This window comes from Pogona vitticeps, chromosome 4, assembly GCF_051106095.1.
Source record: "Pogona vitticeps strain Pit_001003342236 chromosome 4, PviZW2.1, whole genome shotgun sequence".
Lineage (NCBI taxonomy): Eukaryota > Metazoa > Chordata > Lepidosauria > Squamata > Agamidae > Pogona > Pogona vitticeps.
Genome location: NC_135786.1, coordinates 55,939,347 through 55,962,599, shown reverse-complemented (window position 1 = coordinate 55,962,599; position 23,253 = coordinate 55,939,347). Strand labels below are relative to the sequence as shown.

The following is a 23,253-nucleotide window of genomic DNA, read 5'->3' as shown; positions in this document are numbered from 1 at the left end:
ACTCAAGGAGACTGAGTTATTTTCACAAGGTCACACAATGAGGCTGTGTTGCCAAAGAAGCAGCAAGCCAATCCATAACTACAGTCTGGGCCAGCATTCACACCTTTGGTATCACTGAAAAACTAAGCAAAAGCAGGATGTCTGAGTCCTACGTGTGGGAAGTGCATGTGTTTATATCTGACCTGGTTTTCTAGAGCTCAAAGCAATATATATATATATTTCTTTCCCCCCTCCTGCCACTTAAAGATAAATCCCATAGTGATATCTAGGGCAACAAGAATATCAATTCATGACTGCTAGGACCCATTTTTGTGCTAAAGGAAGCAACGGGTACTCCTGTGATTAGACTATATGTGCCGAAATCAACACAGCTATTCGGATTGCATCAGCTGATGATGCTTGCACCTCAGAATGAGTAAGGACTGACCTAGATCCTTTTCTGTGCTGCTCTACAGCTGGGTGAGCAAAGGACAGCCTTCAGATGTCATGGGGACAAATATTCCCATCAGCCCCAGCCATTATAGCTGAAAGTGAGGAATGCTGGGAGTTGCAGTTTGCAGAATCTGACCTTGCCCACTCCTCCTTTACTTCTGCTGGTGGAGACCACTTCCAGTTACTCTGGGTTGTGGGTGTAATGAGTCATTTAAGCATAGGGCTCACAGGGTTGATGTTTGTCAGGTTTATTGGGAAAGGCAGTAGTCCAGTGCTTTTTTTGGGGGGGGCAGAGCATAGAAGGACATGTAGCAGACAGTCAACTCACCAAGAACATCTGGGGATGCAAGGTTGGCAATCACTGATTTAAAGTATTAATGACCTTATTAATATAGCAGTGTTGATACTATGCTTGCTCTGTCATGGGATCACAACCCATCTCTGATTGGGACAGAATATATGCTTTTAAGAGCATGCAGTCTTTCACTTAAATATTATCTCCTCCTGATTCTGTGTGCATTTGGAAAAGACTGCTTCACAGAGTAATTCATAAACCTGTTTGCCGTTTACCAGGTCCACTTCTCATAAAGTTAGTGGGACCAAGGTCTGAGGACTAAAGTGAGATAGACAACAGCTAAATGAATCTGTGGTCCTCATTCCACATTAGCTCTGGGACCAGAGGGCAGATGCACTTGAGTTCCCTTGCTACTCAGAGGAATGGGGAGGCTGAGCCCACAAACTTGGGAGTATGTGTATCATATGTAGTATTACCTTCTCTATTGACTTTCAGGTTTCTTTGTGTAGATTTGACATCATCTGCAGGTTCTTTCTGTGAGTACGGCTTGATGGTGATACAGAGTCCAAATCCATGCAATGCCTCCAGTGCCAAGCTGTACTTTGGGTTTGAATCATGGCATAACTAAATCAGAATCATCTGCTTGTAAAGCACCTCTAAATTTCTCTGGAAACTGTACCTGAATATCAGCTTGAGCAGCATAATCCTGTGGAGAACAACCCCCATTCCTGAGCCATCATATCATTGATATATCTAATTCTCCAGAGTTGTTTTGCCAGACCATGGCTACCCCCAGGGCTCTACCTATATGAACAGAGAGTACCAGTAGGACCATTTTTCCTGATTATTCCAGCAGCAACTTACGCTGTTTGATACATAGAGAGACAACTTGCCAACTGCTCGCGGGGCTGTTATAAACAGAATGGATGTGCTGGTAACTTCTTCATAAAATGCTCCCACTTCTCTCACCCTGGGTTTCTTGCTAAGACACATATTAGGATGTGTCTACATGGGAACTTTGAAGGGGAAGGAAAATATCCTTTCAGCAGTTCTTGAAGTCTACATAGGCCAGTTCATTCCATCCTATGCAGTTTTCCTGTGTTCGCTTACAGTGTAAGCAAATAATGTTGGTAGTTGAGCATAATGTCAAAACATGTCAAATCTCTTGTCAAATCACAGTGCTAACTATGAATAAGCGGCAGGGGTTAATGATACCACCAGCCACATCTCAGGGAAAGGGTTTCTTTTCCTTCTTGGATATTCCAAGCAGAATTTTACACATATGTGTAGACAGAGGATGTGGAAGGTTCACATCCAGTGCCCCAGTCTTCATAGACACATTGGCAAACTGAGTCCTTCATAGGCAATGTTTTTGTACAGAATCAACACATACAGAACACAGCAACATAACAATAACAAGCACCATCATGTGTGTGCTCAGTTGAACATTCCAGTGTATGGTTTGACGGCATATAGTGTAGCTTGAAGCTAAGAAGATCTTAATCGGGTCAATGTGAGGGTGGGAATCTGTTTGGGAATACAGTGGACCCTTGACTTACAGACGGCTTGACTTACAGACTTTTTGAGTTACATACTTCTCTGGCTGTAAAATTTAGGTTTGACTTGCAGACTGAGATTTGACTTACAGACCAGAAAAAGACCAAAATGGAACAAAAACGGCCTGTTACAGGATTAATCGGTTTTCAATGCACTGTAGGTCAATGGAGACTTGATTTACAGACTTTTTGACTTGAGAACCGCCTTCCAATACGGATTAAGTTCTCAAGTCAAGACCCCACTGTATTGGGTATTTTGACTTGAATTCCACAAAAAAACAGGTGGATTATAAAAACAGTTAAAGATAGTAATGATAAGAACATCATGAAGACACTGGTAATGCCAAAATAGGAAGTGCAAGTCCATAGACATAGGATTGAAGTGGACTAATTAATGCAGGGGCCACTGAAGACATTTTCTTGCCTGAGACAGGAAAGAAAATAGTTCCACTCATGAGCAGAAATGGAAAAGTTACTCTCTCTTTTTGTCCTATAACTGAGTATTTCAGCCAACATGGCCACTAACCAGGCCACCTGTCTTGCTAGGATTAAGCTTCATTTTGTTTGTCCTCACCCAGTCTATTACAGATACTATGTCTAGATGGGCGGCATATAAATGCAATAAATAAATAAAATAAATAAATGTGTTAGCCAACACAGTTCTTTTGTTTTTTGTTTTTATTTTGTTTTTTGCAATTAGATAAGGACAGATAGAGTTGGGTGTTGTCAGCATTTGGATGGTACTGAACCTCAAAACTTTGGACAATTTCTCCCAGTGGTTTCATGTGGATCTTAAATAGAATGGAGGACGGAACGGAATCCTGAAGGACACCACAGGCCAAAGGTCAAGACATTGAACAGGATTCCCCAGCACCACCTTCTGAGTTCTCTGCTTCAGGAAGGGCAAGAGCTACTGTAAGATAGTGGTTCAAAGTCCTATTCCAGTGATGTGACACAGAAGGATACCAGTGTTGATGATATTGAAAGCTGCCTGGAGTTGCAACAGAACGAACAGGGACACACTCCCCTTGTCCAGTTCCCAGCATAGGTTGTCCACTAAGGCAGTGGTCCCCAACCTTGGGCCTCCAGATGTTCTTGGACTAAAACTCCCAGAAGCCTTCACCACCACCTCTGATGGCCAGGATTTCTGGGAGCTGAAGTCCAAGAACATCTGGAGGCCCAAGGTTGGGGATCATTGCACTAAAAAGCTGTCTCAGTCCCATAACAAGGTCCAAAGCTAGACTAAAATAGATATAACAATCCGTTTCATTCAGGCACCCTTCATAACATGGCTGATCTCAAAATGAGTTCCTTTCCACTTCCATTCCCTTTCCTCTTTCAATAAAGAAATTGTGAAAAACGTATTTAGGAAGATGTGTCCATCCAATAGCTGAACATCAGCGAGGAGCACACAGCAGAAGGGACTGCACGAACAGAGTGTGCAATGGGGATAATCTTGCACAAATGCTGGCCCAGAAGTTGTACATGATGCAGCAACAGGCCAAAAAACCACCACCCAAGCCATGTCAGGACAAAAAACCCAGGAGGAAAGAAGGTCATGTTAGGAGAACATTAGGCAGGGTTATATTAGGGCAATGTCACTTTACAGAAGCCAACCCTAGGAACACATTATTATGCCAGTGACTATCTTGGGGGAGGTGGTTGTACATTCAGTGCACATTCAAGGCCTGCTATCCATGATGCTTGCAAAATTTCACATTGTGCTATCTTCCTATGTCTGCCCACATTATAACCAATGCCAGGAATGTCAGTTGCATTTCAAGCGTGCCAAAAATAAAATGAAGAGTATTTCCTTTATAGGCTGCAGTACTGTATGTGAAAACATACGTAAAACATGCACACACAAAGCTAATTGCTATCTGCAAGACTCTTAGTTTAGCTTAGTTTTGTTTCATTTAGTTTAGTCTAGATTTCATTTCGTTGCAACAGACTAATATGGCTATATCTCCCCAAACGATCTGTTTTCAAGATACTTATATTGGTTTGCTTTCCTACTTCTTGTTTCATGCTCCACCAATAAACAGAGACTTTGGGAAACTTCTTTCTGCACAGACCTTTACTGTGCAAAGCTTGGGAAAGTATGCAAGTTGTAGAATTCAAAAAAGTAGTTTGAAAAAGTCACTTTTGTGATCCAAAAAAGTAACTTAGCAAAGCTTTGAATTTTCCTTTCTGTCAAATTCATTTTGAATTCTATTTGTGTCTCCTGAGGTGTTAGCAGACCAATTTTGTGGCTTCTGACAATTTGATAAAAATTTCACTGGCCAGTTCATATAGGTCACAGTTAACTATGCTAAAAAATACTGGATGTGGCACATATGCCCACAAGACACCACTTATATATTCAGTGTAATGGGGAGCAAAAAATCAACACTCTTTCAGAATGGCTTTCTAACCAGCTTTGACTCCATCTGAAGGTATTATCCTATAACATTAATTGGGAGTATGGCTAGATGGCCCAATTATCCCAGGCTGGATCAGTCTATATTGTTAAACAGATGTGTGGTATGTCATTTGGGGCAATCATTGCATCCACATGCAAGGGTCAACACACTGAAGCCCAAGCAGCCCTGTTTAGCATGATATAGACCAATCTTCTTTGTCTTTAAAGTGCAAGAAAAAGAAACCCAAACCAACAAAAACAAAGAAAACCCCCTCTGTCTCTTCCTCTATGCTTTACCCAAGCTGCTTAATAATCTTGAGAAATGGAAAGCTTCCCTCTCTCCTCCTGCACAGGAGAAGGAAGAGGAAGCTTTTCATTTCCTTTTAATTGTTGTTAACCGACACAGTGCCTCAGCAATGCTTTCAGAGCTCTGCTATTCCATTAACAACAATTTTTAAAATGGAAAGCTTCCTCTTCCTTCTCCTCTGCAGGGAAGCAGGAAGGTATCCTTCTATTTCTCAAAATTGTTAAGAGGGCTTAAGCAAAGGGACTGTTTAAGCCATCTGCTTTGGTTCAATCACACATTCAGGAACTAAACCAAAACAGAGTGATCCTACCCATACCCAAAAAAGTAGACCCTGACAAGGACTCAACGAGGTGTAGGTAGGCATCGAATGGGGATGGGCTAGTTTACAATGAAATGTATTTCATGTGGCCACTGAGTAAAAGAGTGAACCAACCCATCCCCAACCAGGACCAAATCACAGGAAAAATGTCAGTGTTGTATGACTGTTATGAGTGTTATGTGCCATCTAGCCGATTCTAATTTACTGCTACCCAAGTACTGGGATTTCCAAGGCAGGTGAGCCATTTAAAGTGTGGTTTTACTAGTGCCTTCCCAAGATTCCATTGCTGAGCATGGATTTGGACCTCAGTCTCCTGAGTCCCAATCTATTACTCTGTCTATTACACTGGCTCTCATTTAACTAGGTAGTTCAACCAATTATCATCAGCAATTTTGCAGAATGTACTGCTGAAGTCAATAAATCACATCCTTTGCAATTCCCACAATCCATGAAACTAGGAAACTGGCTTTAAAAAGAGAGATACGTTTGGTAAGATCATCCTTATATCCTAGAAAGATAAGAAGAAATGAAAAATCTGCCCCTTACCTGTGTATCTGGAAAAAGGATGTTCACTTTCCTTCCAGTTTTTTCATATGTCCTGCAGAAAAGTAGACACCCAGAACCTTCTCACCTGGATTATTAATTAACTTGGAAATGAAGAACTCTTGTATATCATTATATCTGTTAATTTCTATGAATAGGTACATGTACAGAAATAATTCAGTAGAAATACAATACACCTTGCCATGCTACGGATAAATGTGACCTGATTATCTATGTGCCTCTTCTTTCCACTCTCTAGCTGCTAAAAACTAATGGGCAACTTCAGCTGCTCTCCCTTCTTATGCTTCTTTAAATTGGATTAAGGTTGGGCAGCCTGTGAAACAGACACCAACTTCTGCGAAATAGGATCCATGACCATCTCAGTGTGACTTTTAAGGTATGTCTAAATGACTCCATACAGAGACCATGAAAGCCATCCCAGATAGAACATCTCCTGTGAAGCTCAAATATACCACCTCAGCAGATGTGACTGAATTATCTCTCTTTAACAAATCAGGAAGTATCACTCACTTTCAAAACCTCAGTGCCAAGACATGATCTCCTTAAGAGACTGGTGTATCATTCATGATTTTTAATGTCCTTCTTAAGTACCTTCTGCTTAAAGACCACCATCTTCAGAAGCAGTTGTTCTAGTCCTGGACTTTGGATCAACAAGAAATATGTCTTTCTTATCTTCTTTATGACAGCAGCTTGAGGATAGATCTCATATCTCTTCCTAGTTATATGGGGTAGAAGAGGGAGGTTAAGGATCCTGATCACAGATCTTCCGTGTTGTTTCTCATTACTTCCACTCTCCCTTTTTTAGTTTTATTTTTAGTTTTAATAAGGTAAATCTAGTGGTTAGTATGTTGATCTCTGAATATCTTGCTACCAATATCTGCTAAACCATAATGCTCACCGTCTCTCAGCCTAAGAACTACTGTACAGTTATGAGGATAATGTGGAGTCATTTTGACATACCTGTCTTTGACAACATTGATTCCATCTTGAGTTTCTTGAAAGATTATGGAATATACAGTATATATCTTAACAAATGCTAAATAACAGCATCCACAAGGAACTCTGGAGTCGATCAGAGTACTGGCATTGGAGGAAATGGGGTTGTTCCATTGTTTTTCTATGCCATTTTTTTAAACAAGCTGCTGTTTCTGAAGTTTCTGCCAAGAAAGCTCCATCCTCATAGCACTGCTCTCATTAAATATAGAACCCTTTGCCATGAAGAACTTAGAAAAGTGACTTTTTGAAACCTTATCTCCTAGAATCTTGCAGACACCATGCCACACTGGCTATGGGATTCTGGAGGCTGTCATCCATTACACTGGCATTATATTTCAACTCAGAACTAACAAATTTGCCAGGTCCACTTGAAGAGACAGGATGGAGAATCTCTGTTTCCCAGCAGTTCAATTCAATTTTGGTAATGATTTGATGGGTGAGAAATTGCTGTTCCAACAGTAAAATGCTTGCTGGTGTAATATTACCTGAATCATGCTCACGTATTAGGAAATAGATCACAGTCTCTTTGCAAAACTCAACACTGCTGCAATTAGCTAATGTTTGACTTTGGACTTAATGGTCTTAAGGACTCCCTCCGTTTAGATCAGTGTTTTCCAACCTTGGGTCCCCAGATGTTCTTGGACTAAAATTCCCAGAAGCCTTCACTGCTAGCTGTTCTGGCCAGGATTTCTGGGAGTTGTAGTCCATCTGGGGACCCAAGGCTGAGAACCATTGGTTTAGATAGTTATGTGTATTCCCTGCTGCCCCTTGCTTCAAAATGTGGTAAGCCAGCCTTTAGTTTTAAGGATAGCATAGACTACCAGAAAGAAAAATAAATGGATTCTAGATCAAATCAAGAACCAACATGGAATAGTGGATAGAGCGATGGACTGAGACTCAGAAGATGTGGGCTTATATCTGTTCTTGGCTATGAACTCACTGGGAAAAAAACAATAATGCTAGAGAAAGAGGAAGATATAACATGAGAGAGATGGACTCAGTGCAGTAAACCACACTCCTTAGTTTGCAAAACCTAATCAGGTATTTGGGAGATCATCAATTCATAGGATCACTGTGAAAAATTGGAAGTCACTTAACAGCACATTACGACAAAGCGCTACTAAGTGGAGTAATTCTCCTGCTCATTCTACTGCATGGTGCACCGTGCACCAAATTGCCCCAAATACTGCCCTGGTAGCCCCACTGAACCAGTTTTCAAACATTGTGGAGGGACAGGAAGACATGAGTTTGGAAAAAATTATTTTCCTGAATTTCAACTCAGCATGGACATGCAGAAGAGGAAGTGGCTCTGCAGTGAACACAGTGTTGGACGTGTGGTCCAAAAAAGGTCTGCCTCCCCTAAAAGATTTATGGAGGCCTCCGCAACGAAAAACCTGGGACCGTGTATATGTGTGCAGACCTAATCCTGCCCCTCCCCCTAATCCAGGTATTGCACATTGTCTAGAAAAGGTCTAAAATAAAAGCGGTTCTGCTATTTAGACAGACCTTGGGAACTATACATCAGGAAAACAGGAAGAAACCTAATAAATATATAAGCACCAAGAGTGCTATTATGCAAATATTCAATAATGCTAACATGAATAGTCCTGTAGACTTGTATCCTCTCTAGTAACTCTTTGGCGCCACAGTCCATCAGTACAACCCTGACCAATTTCCTGCTTGTATGCAGTTTCCTGAATGGGAAAACATATCCATAGCTTCACTATTTCATCACAGACGCATTCATGCCCTTCTCTAATGGGTGACACTGACCTATGCATCTGCTTGTATTGTAGTAGCCACCTAGAGTGGTGTTTTAGACCAGATGGGCAGGGTATAAATAAAATAAAATAAAATAAAATAAAATAAAATAAAATAAAATAAAATAAAATAAAATAAAATAAAATAAATAGATAGATAGATAGATAGATAGATAGATAGATAGATAGATAGATAGATAGATAGATAGATAGATAGATAGATAGATAGATAGATAGATAGATAGATAGATAGATAGATAGATAGATAGATAGATAGATAGATAGATAGATAGATAGATAGTAGTTTTTGGAATTTATTTAAGTATAGATGCAATGCCCAATCCACAAGCTAAACTAAAGAAGTTGTAGCCAAAAGAAAAGGTTAAAATCCTACCCCAACAAATGGAAGCAAACTTATTAAAGTGGCGATTGAATCTTAACTGCAGCACTACTAGGGACAGCAGGCTAATTTAGGAAGTCTCCTTCCTAGAGGAATGGCCCATGAACTCTGATTTGGGGGTCTGGCATTGCTACTCCCAGTATCTGCCATCTGAACCAGGTGCCTTAGTTTGCCTAATGACATGGCTGGCCCTCTCAATCCAGGTGTTCCTTCCAAGCAGTCACATGACCCAGTTGCAAACTCTGCATGGCCATGCAAGGAAGGCAACAAGGTCAGTGTACAAAAATGCCCATGCCACATCACATTCAGCTCTGTACAGGAACACCAAGGCGCCAAGTGTGTGATGTCCCTTTAGAATAAAATTGTCAAATAAACAGTACACACCCAGTCCTTGCCCAAGCATGCAAAATGTTGCATTTGCCCTCAGAGGGAGGCCTGAATCTGATTAATATCAAGGGGAGGTGCATCTAACTTTCTTTGTAGCAAGTGCCTCAAGGAATGGGTTGTATGGCGGTTACAATACAAGTAACAAATAGGCCAGTTTGCTCTGATGTCACGGTGTATACCACTCATTTCAGGAATGGTGGGAAAACAACATTGGTACCGGTACATTAAAGCACAGAGGGCTAAGTAAAATAGTCCAGATGTTCTTGGGCATACTCCAGGTGTTCTTCCCATCAGCCTTAACCTATGTAGACAATAGTGAGCAATGCTGGGGGACGAAGTCCAAGAAAGACTATTTGGAGGGTGCCATTTGCCCACCCTTGCCCAACGTTGAGCAAATGTAGGATCAAACCAGCTAGAATTATTCCTGGTTTGAATGCACTCATTCTCATTTTCAGGAACAAAGGGATGTTTTTGCACACACTTTCCTCCCCTGCCTTTGCAGCATTGAGATGATGTCTGAGGGCTGCCCTCAGCCTTGCTTGGGTTTCCACAATGTTTGCTTTTTTGGCACTGGTGAATCCAGCTCACTCCTCCTGGAAAGAAAGTGTTGTCAAACCTAAAGTTTCCCTAGCCTATGCTGGGTCACATATTTTCCCTATTGACACACATTCCTCTCCAGTGCATACCATCAGCTTGTGTTATCAGTGTGTTTTGCTTGTTTGCTGGAAAAGGGTGGTAGTGGAGTGGGTGACCCAATGCTTCCTTCCTTTCCTGGAAGCTGTGTTTTCTGAGTATTACGTTACATCTCTGATAAGCCTATTTCACAACAGAAAGGAAGGAAGGAAGAAAGAAAACACTACAGTGGATTTTGGAGGGGTGAGAAGGAGGGAGGGGTAAGCTTCTTTTCCTGTTCCTTGGTCATTGCTTAATCCGTTGGCGAGTGATACTGTTAGTTGTCCCTTGATTATGTACAAGGCAAAGAACAAGTTGTGGTTTTGTTTTGTTTTTACTCCACAAGGGGAGTAATTATAGCTCTCAAACCTGCTTGTCAAAGCGCCCTCTCAGCTGCAGGATGGTGGACATTCCACAAACTGAGAGCAAAGGGCTGGTCTAAATGTGATGGGTTGACCACAATGAAGTAGCAGCCCTTAATCCCTACCCACTCTTTGCATGCATATGTAAAGATGTTTTCAATTGCCTGACCCCATGTATCACCTGATCATGTGCATCTGCAGATGGGCACATGCACTTTTGCGCATGACTGAACAATGGGCACAAGGAAAAGCATGTGGTCATCTGTGTGCGCAAGGCTACAAAGTTCAGATGACCTCACAGGAGCATCCAAACCATCTCCCGTTTTGCCTGCTGTGGATGGTTCAGACAAACTAACCTTCCATTAAATTTGACTAAAGGAATGGTGGGGGTTGTAGTCAAATAGTCTGTAGAACACCAGGTTGGAGGCACTTGATAGAAAAACAAGACTTCAAAGAAAAGGAGTGCAAAGTTCCAAGAAAAAAAGGCAGAGAAATCTCTTTTCAAATGGTGGTAAATTTGGTTTGGTACTTCTTGGATTTATGACTATTGGGTGAAATTCTTCCATTTGTTGTTAGCCTGTACTATATTTGGTGCATGTAATGAAGTGATTTTCACAGAACCCCAATGTAAACAGTTTGCATGTCAAGCAAAGTGACTGAGACATTTCACTGCAGATCAGTTTGACCTGTTATAGTTCAGCCTGTAGCTATCAGAATTCTTTCTGATTTACTTTAGAGGAAATGGAATCACATCAGAGACAAGTTTGCAAACATTTGAGAATGTTGCAGTACTGTACTTTATACTCAGTCTCTCTCTCTCTCTCTCTCTCACACACACACACACACACACACACACACACACACACAGAGAGAGAGAGAGAGAGAGAGAGAGAGAGGCTCTTCTCATCCTAAATTCCTCCTCCTCCTCATATTTACACAAACTGGCTAAGCAGAAGGTCACCTATGTTGACAACTAGGGATCTACTTTCATTTTTTTTCCAACTCCAACTCCCAGAATTCTCCACAGATTCCTCAGGCAGAATTCTGGGAGTTTCAGCCCACAGACACAAAACTATAGACGTCTATATTTCACTTACCTGCAGAAAAGCCTACCACCGCATGGCTTTCTCCAGCCTTTGCTTCCTCTTGTTAATGTGAAGAAAAGGAAGCTGCTGCAATGCTTTTTGGCGTTCACCCACTATAAAGACTAATGGGCAGCAAAACTATGACTTTCAGAAAGCACTGTGGTATTGGGCAAAAGTTAGTTGCTATATTTATTAATTGTACTGTGCTGGTTCTGACAATGAACAAAAAAAGAAAAAGACAGCAACAGTTTACATCATTCCACTTAAAGCCAGCAGAACTGACCAACAGAATTCTGGCAAGTAGTAAGCAACATCTTCCATGTGAACCCCTTACACAAGGTGCATCAAAGATATTTTGAGGGATGAACTTCAGAGGGGATATTTGTCTGCAGTTTAGAACGTGTAGTTGTGCATGCGCACACATGGCACACATACAATTTCACTCCAGATATGTTTAAAATGTGCTGTGATAAAACAGGTAGTGCTGTGCCAAACAAGTATAAAATATTCTCTCAAGAGGTCCACTATTATAAATGAACCACCACACCACACAACAGTTGATATACAGTACATAGTAAAGTTACTGTATCTATAAAACAGATACAACTGGAAGATGCTTTCTCCCCAAGCTTCAGCAGGATAGGACCATAAATAAATAGCAATTGGCATATGATAATTAAGTACCCATAGATGATGCTCAAGGTAAAGGCATTGTTCCTATTTCCATTCTCAGCAGCGTGTTTACATGGCTACAGTCCAGGATGTGTTAGCATCTCCCCATTTAGGGATTTTAATAGCTCAATTCCAGTCATCATCATCATCATATGACAGTAAGTTATGCTGCCTACTTCCTGATTCTGCTAGACTACAGAACTATTATTCAAAGGTCTCTATTAATTTACTGTAAAACATATGCCATGCAATGGGTCTCAATTTTAAGCTCTCCAGCTGATATAGCCTAAAAGGGTACCAAAAGCAAGGTCCATCTGGTTTGCACCATGGTGGTCTCCCTCTCCTTGGACGTCTTCCATTTGATGTTACATGGCTCACTCATACAGCGTTTTCCAAGCCAATGCCTTCCAAATGGGTTGGGCTACAACTACAACTGCACGGCAGATGGTGATAATAGGTGCTTGTAGTCCAACATCCCTATGGGGCATCAGATTTGGTACATCAATCTAGAATGCTGGAAATTAGACTAGATCAGTATTCCCAACCTTGGGCAATCCAGGTTTGTGTGTGTGTGTGTGTGTGTGTGTGGCTCAGGGTCACATAGAAGATACCCATGTGGTAGCTGCTTTCTCCTCTAGAACCAATCTATAAGCAGAAAGACATCCATCTATACCATTCCTCCAAGGCAGTGCTTCCCAATCTTGGTCCCCAGATGTTCTTGGGCTACAGCCCCCAAACACCCTGGCCAGCACAGGGAGGAGGCTTCTGAGAGTTTTGGTCCAAGAACATTTGGAGACACAAGATTGGGAACGATTACTCTTTTGCAGTGTTTGCAGCAAAGAGCTCCTCCAAATGAGTGTCAAATGCCTGGTTTGTCACTGGGTTAAGATGTAACGAGCAAGTGAATCAAGGTTATTACTTTCTCCACCCCTTCCTGCAGCAGTCAAGAAGCCCAGCCAATACTCCAGCCTCCCAAGTTGTTTGACAGCCTCACTTTCAGATAAAAGAGTAGCAGATTTCCTCTTAACCCACATCTCTTTGAAGCCTATCCGGGTGTGGAAGCGGAAGGCAGAGTCGCAGGTGAATCACAGATAATGAGTAGGTGAAAGCCTCCTGCAGGTTTCCTCCCAGAGCAGCACAACATGTTGTGGCCTGCTGCCAGCCAGCCAGCCAGCCAGCCAGCAATATACTGCTATGGCTCAGGACAGAATGTGTTGGGTAAGGGTGATCAAGCTTAGGGAAGCGAGGGGTGCTTGTCCTGGAGCCTTCCCCCTCCTTGAAGACTAACTTGTCTCTTAAGTGTGCCAGACACATCCATCTTCCTTCGCCATCCACATTCCCTGAGGGCTACAGGGACATCAGCAGCATTAATAAGCTCCAGTGATTTGCTTTGCACAGAATATCAACTCCTTCCGAGTGGATGATTTCTTTTTAGTTAACCCACAGGAGGCTTTATGAACAATGTTATTATTGTAATTGCAACACATTCCCACAACAATGATGCTTGGTGGGGCATTTCCAAAAGGCTCTATCCTTGTTTTTCATCTTTCCCTGGGCTTGGCATCTAGCAGCATGTCAACACTATAGCACTGAGCCAATGTGTCTGAATAAAGCAATTCTTGCAGTCCACAACCTGAAGGAGAGGATTGAATGGTGCCAGTCTGATCCATGGAGGGGAGAAGATGGGGTAAAGAGGTCAGAAAGGCAGAACTACTGTGCAAACAACTATTACACCCAACTTGGGTGTAAGAGTGTCAGAGAATTCATCTGATCAAGGATAGTTAAGTCCAAAATTAGAGGAGACCCCTAATTTGGTTTATCAGAAGCAAAACCTTGTTGTTGATTTAAAGTCAAGTTGTTCTCTAATTTCTCCAATTTCTCTGATTTTTTTCCTTTCAAGTCTGGGCTAAATCCATTTGTTAAGACCAGTTAGAGGTTAGACCTATTGAATGAATAGGCCCAAGTTTTAAAGTCACCTCATATACAAAAATCAAACTTTTTCTTGCTGCAGCATCACCTGCTCTGAGACTAATCTGTCTAGAGACCAAGGGAACAGTGCGGTTACTTGATATTTCAGATAGTCCCTGAGGCCTGACAATCCTATTGATAGTGCCAAAAACTAATACACATTTGCTCTGGCACCATGCAATGACATTTTTTAAATTTGTCCAGATCTTAACCAGTAAACTAGTTGAGTCTAGTGATTTCATCACCCATATTAATTTTGTTCTTGCATTTAATAGCTCTGTTGTGTTTTATTCTTTTGCATAGTTTTTTATGTGTTTGCTCCTTTCTGAACTTTTAGATTGTGTCCAGTGGCACAATGTAAGTTGCCCTGAGAACTTGCCGGTTGATAGACAACATAATAACACACACAAACAAGCAATAAAACTGTCACTAACCTAAGTTTACTATGTTTATGTTTCTTAAATCTCAGCTGGAGAATAAGTTCCCTGGGTATCTTATTCCACTTGCTTCTTCTCCTTATGAAAAGAAATCTACCTGATATTCATTAACCGAAATCTGTGTTGCTGCTATCAAAATCTATTGCCAATTCTTTCTCATTTTAAAGAGGGCTGTCAGCAGACTGATTTAAAAAGTACCAATCCTTTGAATGTGGCCAGGGGTGGGGGTGGGAGTGGAAGTGGGAGCTTGGAAAAAAACCTAGCAGATTGAAATGGGTGCCTCAAAGGTGGACGTCCATGGCCATAGATCTTCATTGGACTAGCACTCATGCAGAGATTGTTTAAACAAAAACACCACAATTCATAAAAATTGTGGACTGGGAGATTCTGTGATTTGTCATCCAAAAATTAACTTATATAAGCACTGCATTTTTTTTTGTTTGAACCTCCTGAACATCAACATACAGTATATTTAAGATAAGTCTTAAATGCACATCCCACAAATCATCCATGAGCACATACTGTAGGTGAAAAAGTCCATATTTCAAAGTACTATACATTTCCAAGTGAAATGTGATCACGTCTTTCCTCTTCTGGGCAAGTAGAAGGAACCAGAAAGCTCTGACGCTTCATACATTTGAGATCTAAGGTTTGGTCTCCAGAATCCTCATTGGAGAGCTAGGATAGTCAGTGGCTTGGTGCCCCGCTGGAGAGAGCCTAAGATGTCATCAGATAGCAGAAACAGAGAAAGTCCAATTGCATCTAAAAGGTTGCTCTGCAGAGCAGAATCTCCCCTAAAACAACCCTTCTGTCTGTGAGGGATGCACTCCAGCCTGGCCCCGCCCTAAACAGTAGTCCTACATCTGGAACAACAGGAAGAGGTCCAGCTCAGGCACAGATCAGGCACAGAGTGCAAGTCCCCGTGTCATGTGATTGCCAGGAAATAGATTGCACTAGACCACTCCACAAGCAGTCCGAAAGGTGATCTATTTCCCCGTGTGATCACACCCCTAGATACAAATTCTTCCTGAAACAAGCAGATTCCTTGGTGGTCACTAATTTGACACACAAGCTTGTCAGTAGGAGGATAAAGTTATTTATTTAATCATTTAAAATATTTTTATCTCACCTTTCTCCTTAAAAGGGACCCAACGGTGAACAGACCAGCATGCTGCCCTGTGCACCTTAGACAATAGGCTGAAATGGCATAAGTAAAAAATACTGTGTCAGGGAAAGAGCTGTCTAATCAACCATATTTAAAGGGTGGGAAATTGATGCTTTTGTTTTACATAAGAGAGCATGTTGCAAATAGGGTAATGCAGAAGCCAAAGTGTATGTGATCAAATGTAATACTTTGCCAAAGAGTTATTTTAAATGTAATACTTTGCCAAAAAGTTATTTTAAAAAGATTAATTCATAAATACACATTTCACTACAGCCCTCACAGGACATTTTAACATTTAAACATCTTAATATGTGTCATTTATTTGTCACATGGCATTTTACTTATCAAGCACCAACATCTTCCAGGCATTCAAGCAGAGTTGTAACATCATATAAAACAGGCAGTGTTTTGAGACTATCAAAGGGAACACGGGATGTTGCCTTAGAGAATTCAGACCGTCAGTCTCTCTGGCCCGTCTCTAGACATGGGGACATGCCAGGGATTCAACTCGGGACCTTCCTCCCACAAAGGATGTGTTTAACCGCTGTGCTCCAGTCTTCCTCTTTGAATGGTAGGGGAGCAACTCTTGTGACTTTTTTGCATGTGTCTGACTATACATTTGCTGTGGGAGAAAGTTGTCCTTCTCAAGTTCTAGGATTCCCCGCCTGAATGGCTTTATGATTTTTAAAAATACACACACATGTAAAGCAGGTATCATCATCATCTGGGCAGCTATCCTGTTCTAATTAATATATTGTAATATTTATTTATTTAAAATATTTTAACCCACTTTTCTCCTTAAAGGATCCACAGTAGCTTACTTCATTAAAAAAAACAATAATTTAAAGCTAAAAACAGCAAGTATACAAATATTTAAAAAAATTAAAAAAGTATTATGTGAAAAATAGTAAGTAAAATCAATGCTAAAACACATTTAAAAGCAACAGAGCACAACGATCCATTTAAAAATAATGGCTGTTCTGGAACTAGAGGAAGATAATTTTTACTACCCGAATGGGACTTACTTATTTGTATAGTAGAAGTGGACATTACCTCTAAAGGCAAATGCTTCATGGCAAAATGGAACACGATTTAACACCATTTTTAAATCTGCCAACCAGCAAAGGCAGCGGATAAAAGCAAAGGTAACAATAGTAAGATCAGTAGTGAAAAGCAACTGAATGCCATGGAAAACATGAGAGAGCAGATGTTGCCTGGCACCTCAACAAAGGTGCCAGGTAAACCTGCCTGGAGGTAAGATTCCACCATTTGAGCAAGTACCTCTCCACAAAGGGCAAAGGCTTTCATTCTGTTAATCTCCTAACTTCAGATTCAGAGTCCCTGGGTCTCAGCCTAGAGACATGTCTGCTGCTGCAGTTCCTTTGCAAGGGTAATTCTGCCTTGCATTTGTTGCTGTGCACTGTGGGAAGAGGTCCTTAGCATTATCCAGTGAAACCCAGGGGGAATCACTCTTGTTATACAGACACAGTTGGATTAATGGCTGGTGTTGATGCGGAAGAGTTGTGCCATGCAGACAGAAATAAGTAGCCAGAGTTAGCTCACTGGAGCAAAGGGTACGATCTAAATAAAATCAGATGTGTGCCATAAATCTAGAGGGTGGACTACAACTCCAGGCTGACCGGGTGGCTATCCCGACTAGGAGATATTGTCTAAAAAAGTAACATTTCCAAGCCCTGCAGGAATCTTTTTGAAACCTGTGGAGATGGTTAGCACTGCAGTATTTTGGGACAATGTATTTATATTTGGATAGCTTTCAAGGAGGTGTTCATTTTGGGTAGCCATATGTCCTTTTCTACTGAGGACAGTCCTCTATTTGAAGGCGTCCTCTGTTTGAGGGGTTGTCTGGTCCTAGGGGGCAACTATATTGGCCACTTACCCTGCAGTTTGTGTCTGATTTTGCATCGTTTTGAAAACCAGCAAGTGCACGACGTAAGGCTAAGTGCAGGAAAGCTCAGTGTTTTTCAGTGCGGAATCGTCTCCTTTTGTTCAACCAGCAAGAGTGGTTTATTTTGCTGGTATCATTTTTCTCCGCTTCCTGGCCTGTGTAATCGCCCAATCCGATGCCCATCCAACATGAGCTCCACCTGGACAACAGACACAGCGAGCAGATAGGTCACCTGGTCACAATCTCTCCAACTCCGGTGAGATGTACTGTTGCTATTTTTATCTGACATCAAGTTTCCTTTGACTTACGGTGAATCTAATAAGGTTTTCAAGGTATGTGAGATATTTAAGGAGTGGTTTTGCCATCTATCAGTGAGCTTCCATGGCTGAATGAGGATTTGAGCGCAGATCTCCTGAGTCCTAGTCCTTCATTCTATCCAAATATCATACTGACATCTCCAAGATGAATTGTAATTCTGCAGAAATTACAGGAACCATATCTAGTTTTGGATGTCTGCATTTAATTGAGCAGGCGCAGTTTTATACAAATCAGTTTTATTTCTGGATGATGGATATCCTCTGTTTTGGTGATATGGAAAAGAAAAATGAACCTTATGAATAATATGGGCTTTGCAAACGTACATTTTTTTCTCAGAATGCACATGTAGCATTTTATTTTCTCTCACAAGGCTTAGAATTCACATATTTTTCATTGTTTTTCCCCCAGAGTCTAAAATAATTAACCTGAGTATGGTTAAAGGTGTTACAACGGGAGAGCTGTTTAGCCATGACCTATAGCCTCCCAGTGACCTTTGAAACCCACCAGGAATTCTTTGAAATGGAATGGCTGATTATAATAAACAGTGACTTGGTGGGAGTGTTCTGGAAAGGCTACACTATCAACCACTTTTTTTCCAGCTGGTCAGTTTGCTCTGATTGGCTTCCATATTTATGTGACCCTAGGGCATCCTGGGATTGATTCTAGTTGTCATATCCATACACACCCTCCTTGCCTTGCCTCCCTTGTGCATATTTATGCACACATGCATTTCTCTCTGTGGTTTTTAATTCACCCAGGAGGGGAGCATTGTGAGATTACAGTTATTCATTGTTATTTATTTGTTCAGTTTGATTAATAGCATGCCCTGTTCAAAACGCTTCAGATGTGTAATGAGATGTATTCAAACACAATACTCAAAATCAACCTTTCTATCGAATAATATGAAAATCATAAGCACAACCTACCTCTTAGCACCTCAGTTCTAGCTGCTGAGCAGCAGGCCAAACACAGAGGATCTACATGGCTTTTGTGCTTTCAGATGGGAAAGGACCAATTTATTAAAAATTCTGCAAATGAAATGTGTGTTGTGGGCCATCAAACCTACATGACCCAGGGAGGGATTCTAAGGTATGCACAATATTTAAGGACTAGTTTATCTTTGCCATACACCCCAACTGAGTTTCCTTGGCCAAGATGTGATTTGAACCCAGGTCTCCTGAGTCGTATCCATGAAACCACACTGGCACTTTTAAATGAAATAGCATCTTCCATTGTGTTGCAGAAAAAATGTGGCCCTCCAACGATTACTGAACTGCAGTTCCTGAATGGTGACTGATTGACTCTTTGAGTGTTGTTCTACGTATGGGCTGGAAAGAGCAGAGCCAAGTCCAGCTCAGCAATGCCTAACCTTCCTTCAAAATACAGCCTTTGAAAACATTTGGCATTTCACAGGTATCTCAATATAACCATGTCTAGGAGGAAGCAGAGAGGAGTAGAGATTATGGAACACTCTGTGAAATACTCCCCAAAGAGGACAGCCATCTGAGCTAAGTTTCTCTCCCCACCCTTGCAACTTATTCAATGCACAGGGAAAAGATGCTGCCTCTTTGGCACATCTATACATTGCACAAGTCAGAGTGAACTAAAGCCTTGCGGTATATCAGGTTATCAGTCTGGAGCTGCCAAACTGTACATTCTTTTGGACAGATGCTTCTAATCAGGAACATCGCTGTAAGGAAGGGGAACAAAGGGTGGTGACATCATGGTAAACACCATCCAGGTTCTCCCAAGTGGAGGTGTTGCGCAACTATTTGGCAGAATTTAAAAGCTTGCTCTATATCCAGTGCCAGGGATTCATGGATCTGAGATGCACCTGTGAGATGATTGCAGGTGCCTGATGTGGGTGCAGAGCTTTCACAACACCTGTCTACAACATGCCTGTTACTGAGTGCACTAGAGGTGCAGGAGCTAGGATTACCACATCAAGCCATAAATGTGATATAGCCCCAGGGAGACTGGATAACCTAGCATTTATTTTCCTCCTCTGTAGGAGGCCTGTCAGATGATCCAAGTCCCTACCACAGGAGGGCAATCCCCTTTTCTAAGTTACATATTTTCCATTTGTGTAATGGGAGAATGCTTTTTCCTTGCTCAAATTGATTTAGTTGATACAGATGTGAGATGGCTTAGCAGTAAAGACACACATCTATTACAGTCTTTTGGTGTTGACTTTGTTCTAGAAGAAACAGTTGCAGTTTGGCATTAAATTTATTTACAAAATCTTTTGGTTTTGACAGAAAGATCCAGCGTGTTATTATTGTTATTTTTGAGAAAATTAAAATTTTCATCTTCCATTTACTGTACCTTTGTGTTTATGACCACTGAGCAGAAACACAACAGTGTGAACAAGTCAGGTGCATGGATATCTTATTTTTGCATTTAAATATTACAAGATATTTAACTGCTTTTCTCTATCTTGGAAATCAATCATTCATAGAGTCTTCATAAGTTGGAAAGGACTTGATGGCACATAATAACAACAATAGTTCTTGGGTACTCGCACTAACATAGATTAGTGGAATTTCACCCACAAGCATGCCTGAAGAGAAAGTTCAGGGACAGCAGTTGCTGTTTTCAAAAATATTTGACCCCAAAGCATCGGCACCGTAAGCAGCTACTGTATCTTATTTTCAGTTTCTGGTTCAGCCTCCCTTGTTCTCAAGGGAATAGCAGGCAGAACTGAGAGCTGCAGGAGCTGGAGAAACTGTGATGAAACTATTTTTCTCCTGTTATTATTACTTATAAGAAATAACACCTGGACAAACTCCAGCATGAAAGAAAGAAACTGAGAAAATTATGTAAATTAGGAAGAGTCATTCTCAGAGCTGCATGCATGAAGCTGAAATCCTAAATTTCTTGCAAGGGGTTTCAGGAGACCAATACACAAGTTTTCTAGGTGAGCATCAATGGTGGAGAACGTAGCTCTTCTCCCTACCAGACCTATTTGACTCCAGAACTCAACTGGGAGACAAGCAAATCATGCATCAGGATGAATTGAGGGAGAGCAAAGAGCATTCCAGCTTTTCCTTACCTGCCAATGCTGGAGGTCATGCCTTGTAAGACAGGGTGAACTGTCTTACAACTCCCATTATCCTTTGCTGGCATAATCTGTGATGAGGGATTATGGGGAATGCAGACAAAAAACACCTGGACAGGCCCAGTTGCTCCAGTGCTGCTATAAGCCGTGACTAGCCAAACCTCAACTTAGAAGTCTGTATGTTTCCAGGTGTGCTTATAATGGGGTGGGTGAATGGGGAGCGGGATGCAGCTGATTCCTGTCATCTTCTGTCTCATTGGCATTCACTCAAGGCTGCACCTACATTGACAAATATACTTTGGGATCTGCTCCACAGTTAGCATGAGTGACTTTGAAGTATTGTTCAATGATCACATGATACAAAGGCCAATGCAAATCAGCCTGGCCTTTTTTGCTTCAGAGTTTGTTCCTCTACCACTGGGAGCTTCTATATTTTTTTTAAAGCTGTAACAACTTGAATGACTCCTGTCTTCTGAAGATGCCGGCGACAGAGACTGGCGAAACATTAGGAAGAACAACCTTCAGAACACGGCCGAAGAGCCCGAAAAACCCACGACAACCAATTTGAATGGTGTTTTCCTTGTGTGATTGATTGTTTCATTTTACAAAAGTATGGGAGTTGCTGCAGTGGGTGGTATAATGGTGGTATATTATGATGAAGCATGATGTTTTTGTGACAGCAGAAACACCCACCATGATCTTTTCCCTAGTTGTCTTGAAGTTGTTGTTTTTAACTGCTATGTTTAGGGCTAGATCACTTCTGCACAGAAAAGGAAGGAAGGAAGGAGAGATGAGGATTGCCTGGTGGAATGGTGACAAAGGAAGAGGGCATGTATCAAATTGCATCGGATTGAGGGCTAGTGCGGACACTAGCACAGAAACAATCCAGGGCCTTTGTGTGATTACCTAAGCCAAATACAATTGTAAAAGAGGCTGAAAATCAAGCTGCAATCATTTTGTCAGTGTAGTTCCACCCTAAGGTGGCTTCTGAGAAGCAGGCAGAATTTCTCTAAGCATAAGAAAAGCACAACACACAAACCAATGAATGATACTGACACGGACAACAAGGTGCTGCTGTGCAGGAGGTAACATGGCAGGGTATGGCAGTGGGACAAGATGGACTCAAGTGGAAGAAAGATAAAGGCAAGTACATCTTGAATATGGCAGCAGAATTTAATCACCTGCCATTATTGGCTTCTGTCAAGCACTTTGAATAATTCTGTACTAGTTGTACTGTATTTATATTACTTCAGGAAGTAGTAAAAGAGAAACATCACAGGGCCATTGAAGCTCTGTTCAGACATACATGGAGGCAACTGGGGTTCTTTCCACTGGCCTGCCCACACCATCCAGACACCCAAGATGTCATTTGCATACGGAATTACACAGGCACACCTACAGGCCGGATCCAATCCATGCCATGCTAAGGCATGGTCTCATTTGCAGCCACTCAATAACTTCTGTAGTATATGGATGTCCTGGGAGCCTTTCCCTCTGGACAGTGTGCTTCCATTAGTACCAGAGCTTGGAAAAATTCCTTGTGTGGTCTACAGGTCTCAGCATCCCCCAGGATATCTGGGGCAACCTCTCACAGATCTACAGCCATTCACACAAACACAAAGCTGGCCCCAGATATTTTGACCACACAGAACCTGACTGGAGTGGCTGGTGAGCTTTCTTTCAGCACCACTTCTGATAGTGCTCAGACTGCATCCTCCACCACACCTGAAGACAGCAGACAGATCCAACAGCCTGGTACAGCCTCCTTCTATCCACTTAGGGTAACTGCCTCACTCTGCCTAATGATGGGGCTGGTTCGGACAGAAAGGGTCCTCTTCTCATGATCGTGACCTAGGCCTTTGCATGGCTCATGACTGCGTGAGGAAAGCACTTCACACACATCAAGCTAGTCAGCAAGCACAGATTGGGCTGGGAAACTGTTGCTCAAATTCCTCCCCAACATTCATTCATTATACCTGCACTGAAAGCCAGAGTCAACCTATAAGGAACCTTAAGCACATAAAGGTCAATGATTCAGAGTTATCTTTGTAAAGGACCTTTTCAAATGAACTTTCAACAGGAGGAACAGGTGAGATCTTGATTTCCCTTTCACCATGCATTCACTAGTACATGTCCCGAATGTCATGAACATTTGTACAGTTTGATGTGGTTAGGAGAGCTTTATGACCTGCC

The 23,253-nt window shown here is 41.6% G+C and overlaps 1 long non-coding RNA gene across 1 annotated transcript in view; it reads right to left on the bottom strand.

The window, feature by feature from the left end:
- Positions 1 to 4,646: 4,646 nt before the first annotated feature.
- LOC144589010 (uncharacterized) overlaps positions 4,647 to 23,253 on the bottom strand; it is a 35,318-nt gene continuing 16,711 nt past the window's right edge. Inside the window, exon 2 of the long non-coding RNA XR_013544834.1 lies at positions 4,647 to 6,589. This is a non-coding gene — a long non-coding RNA (uncharacterized LOC144589010). The remainder of the gene's footprint in view (positions 6,590 to 23,253) is intronic.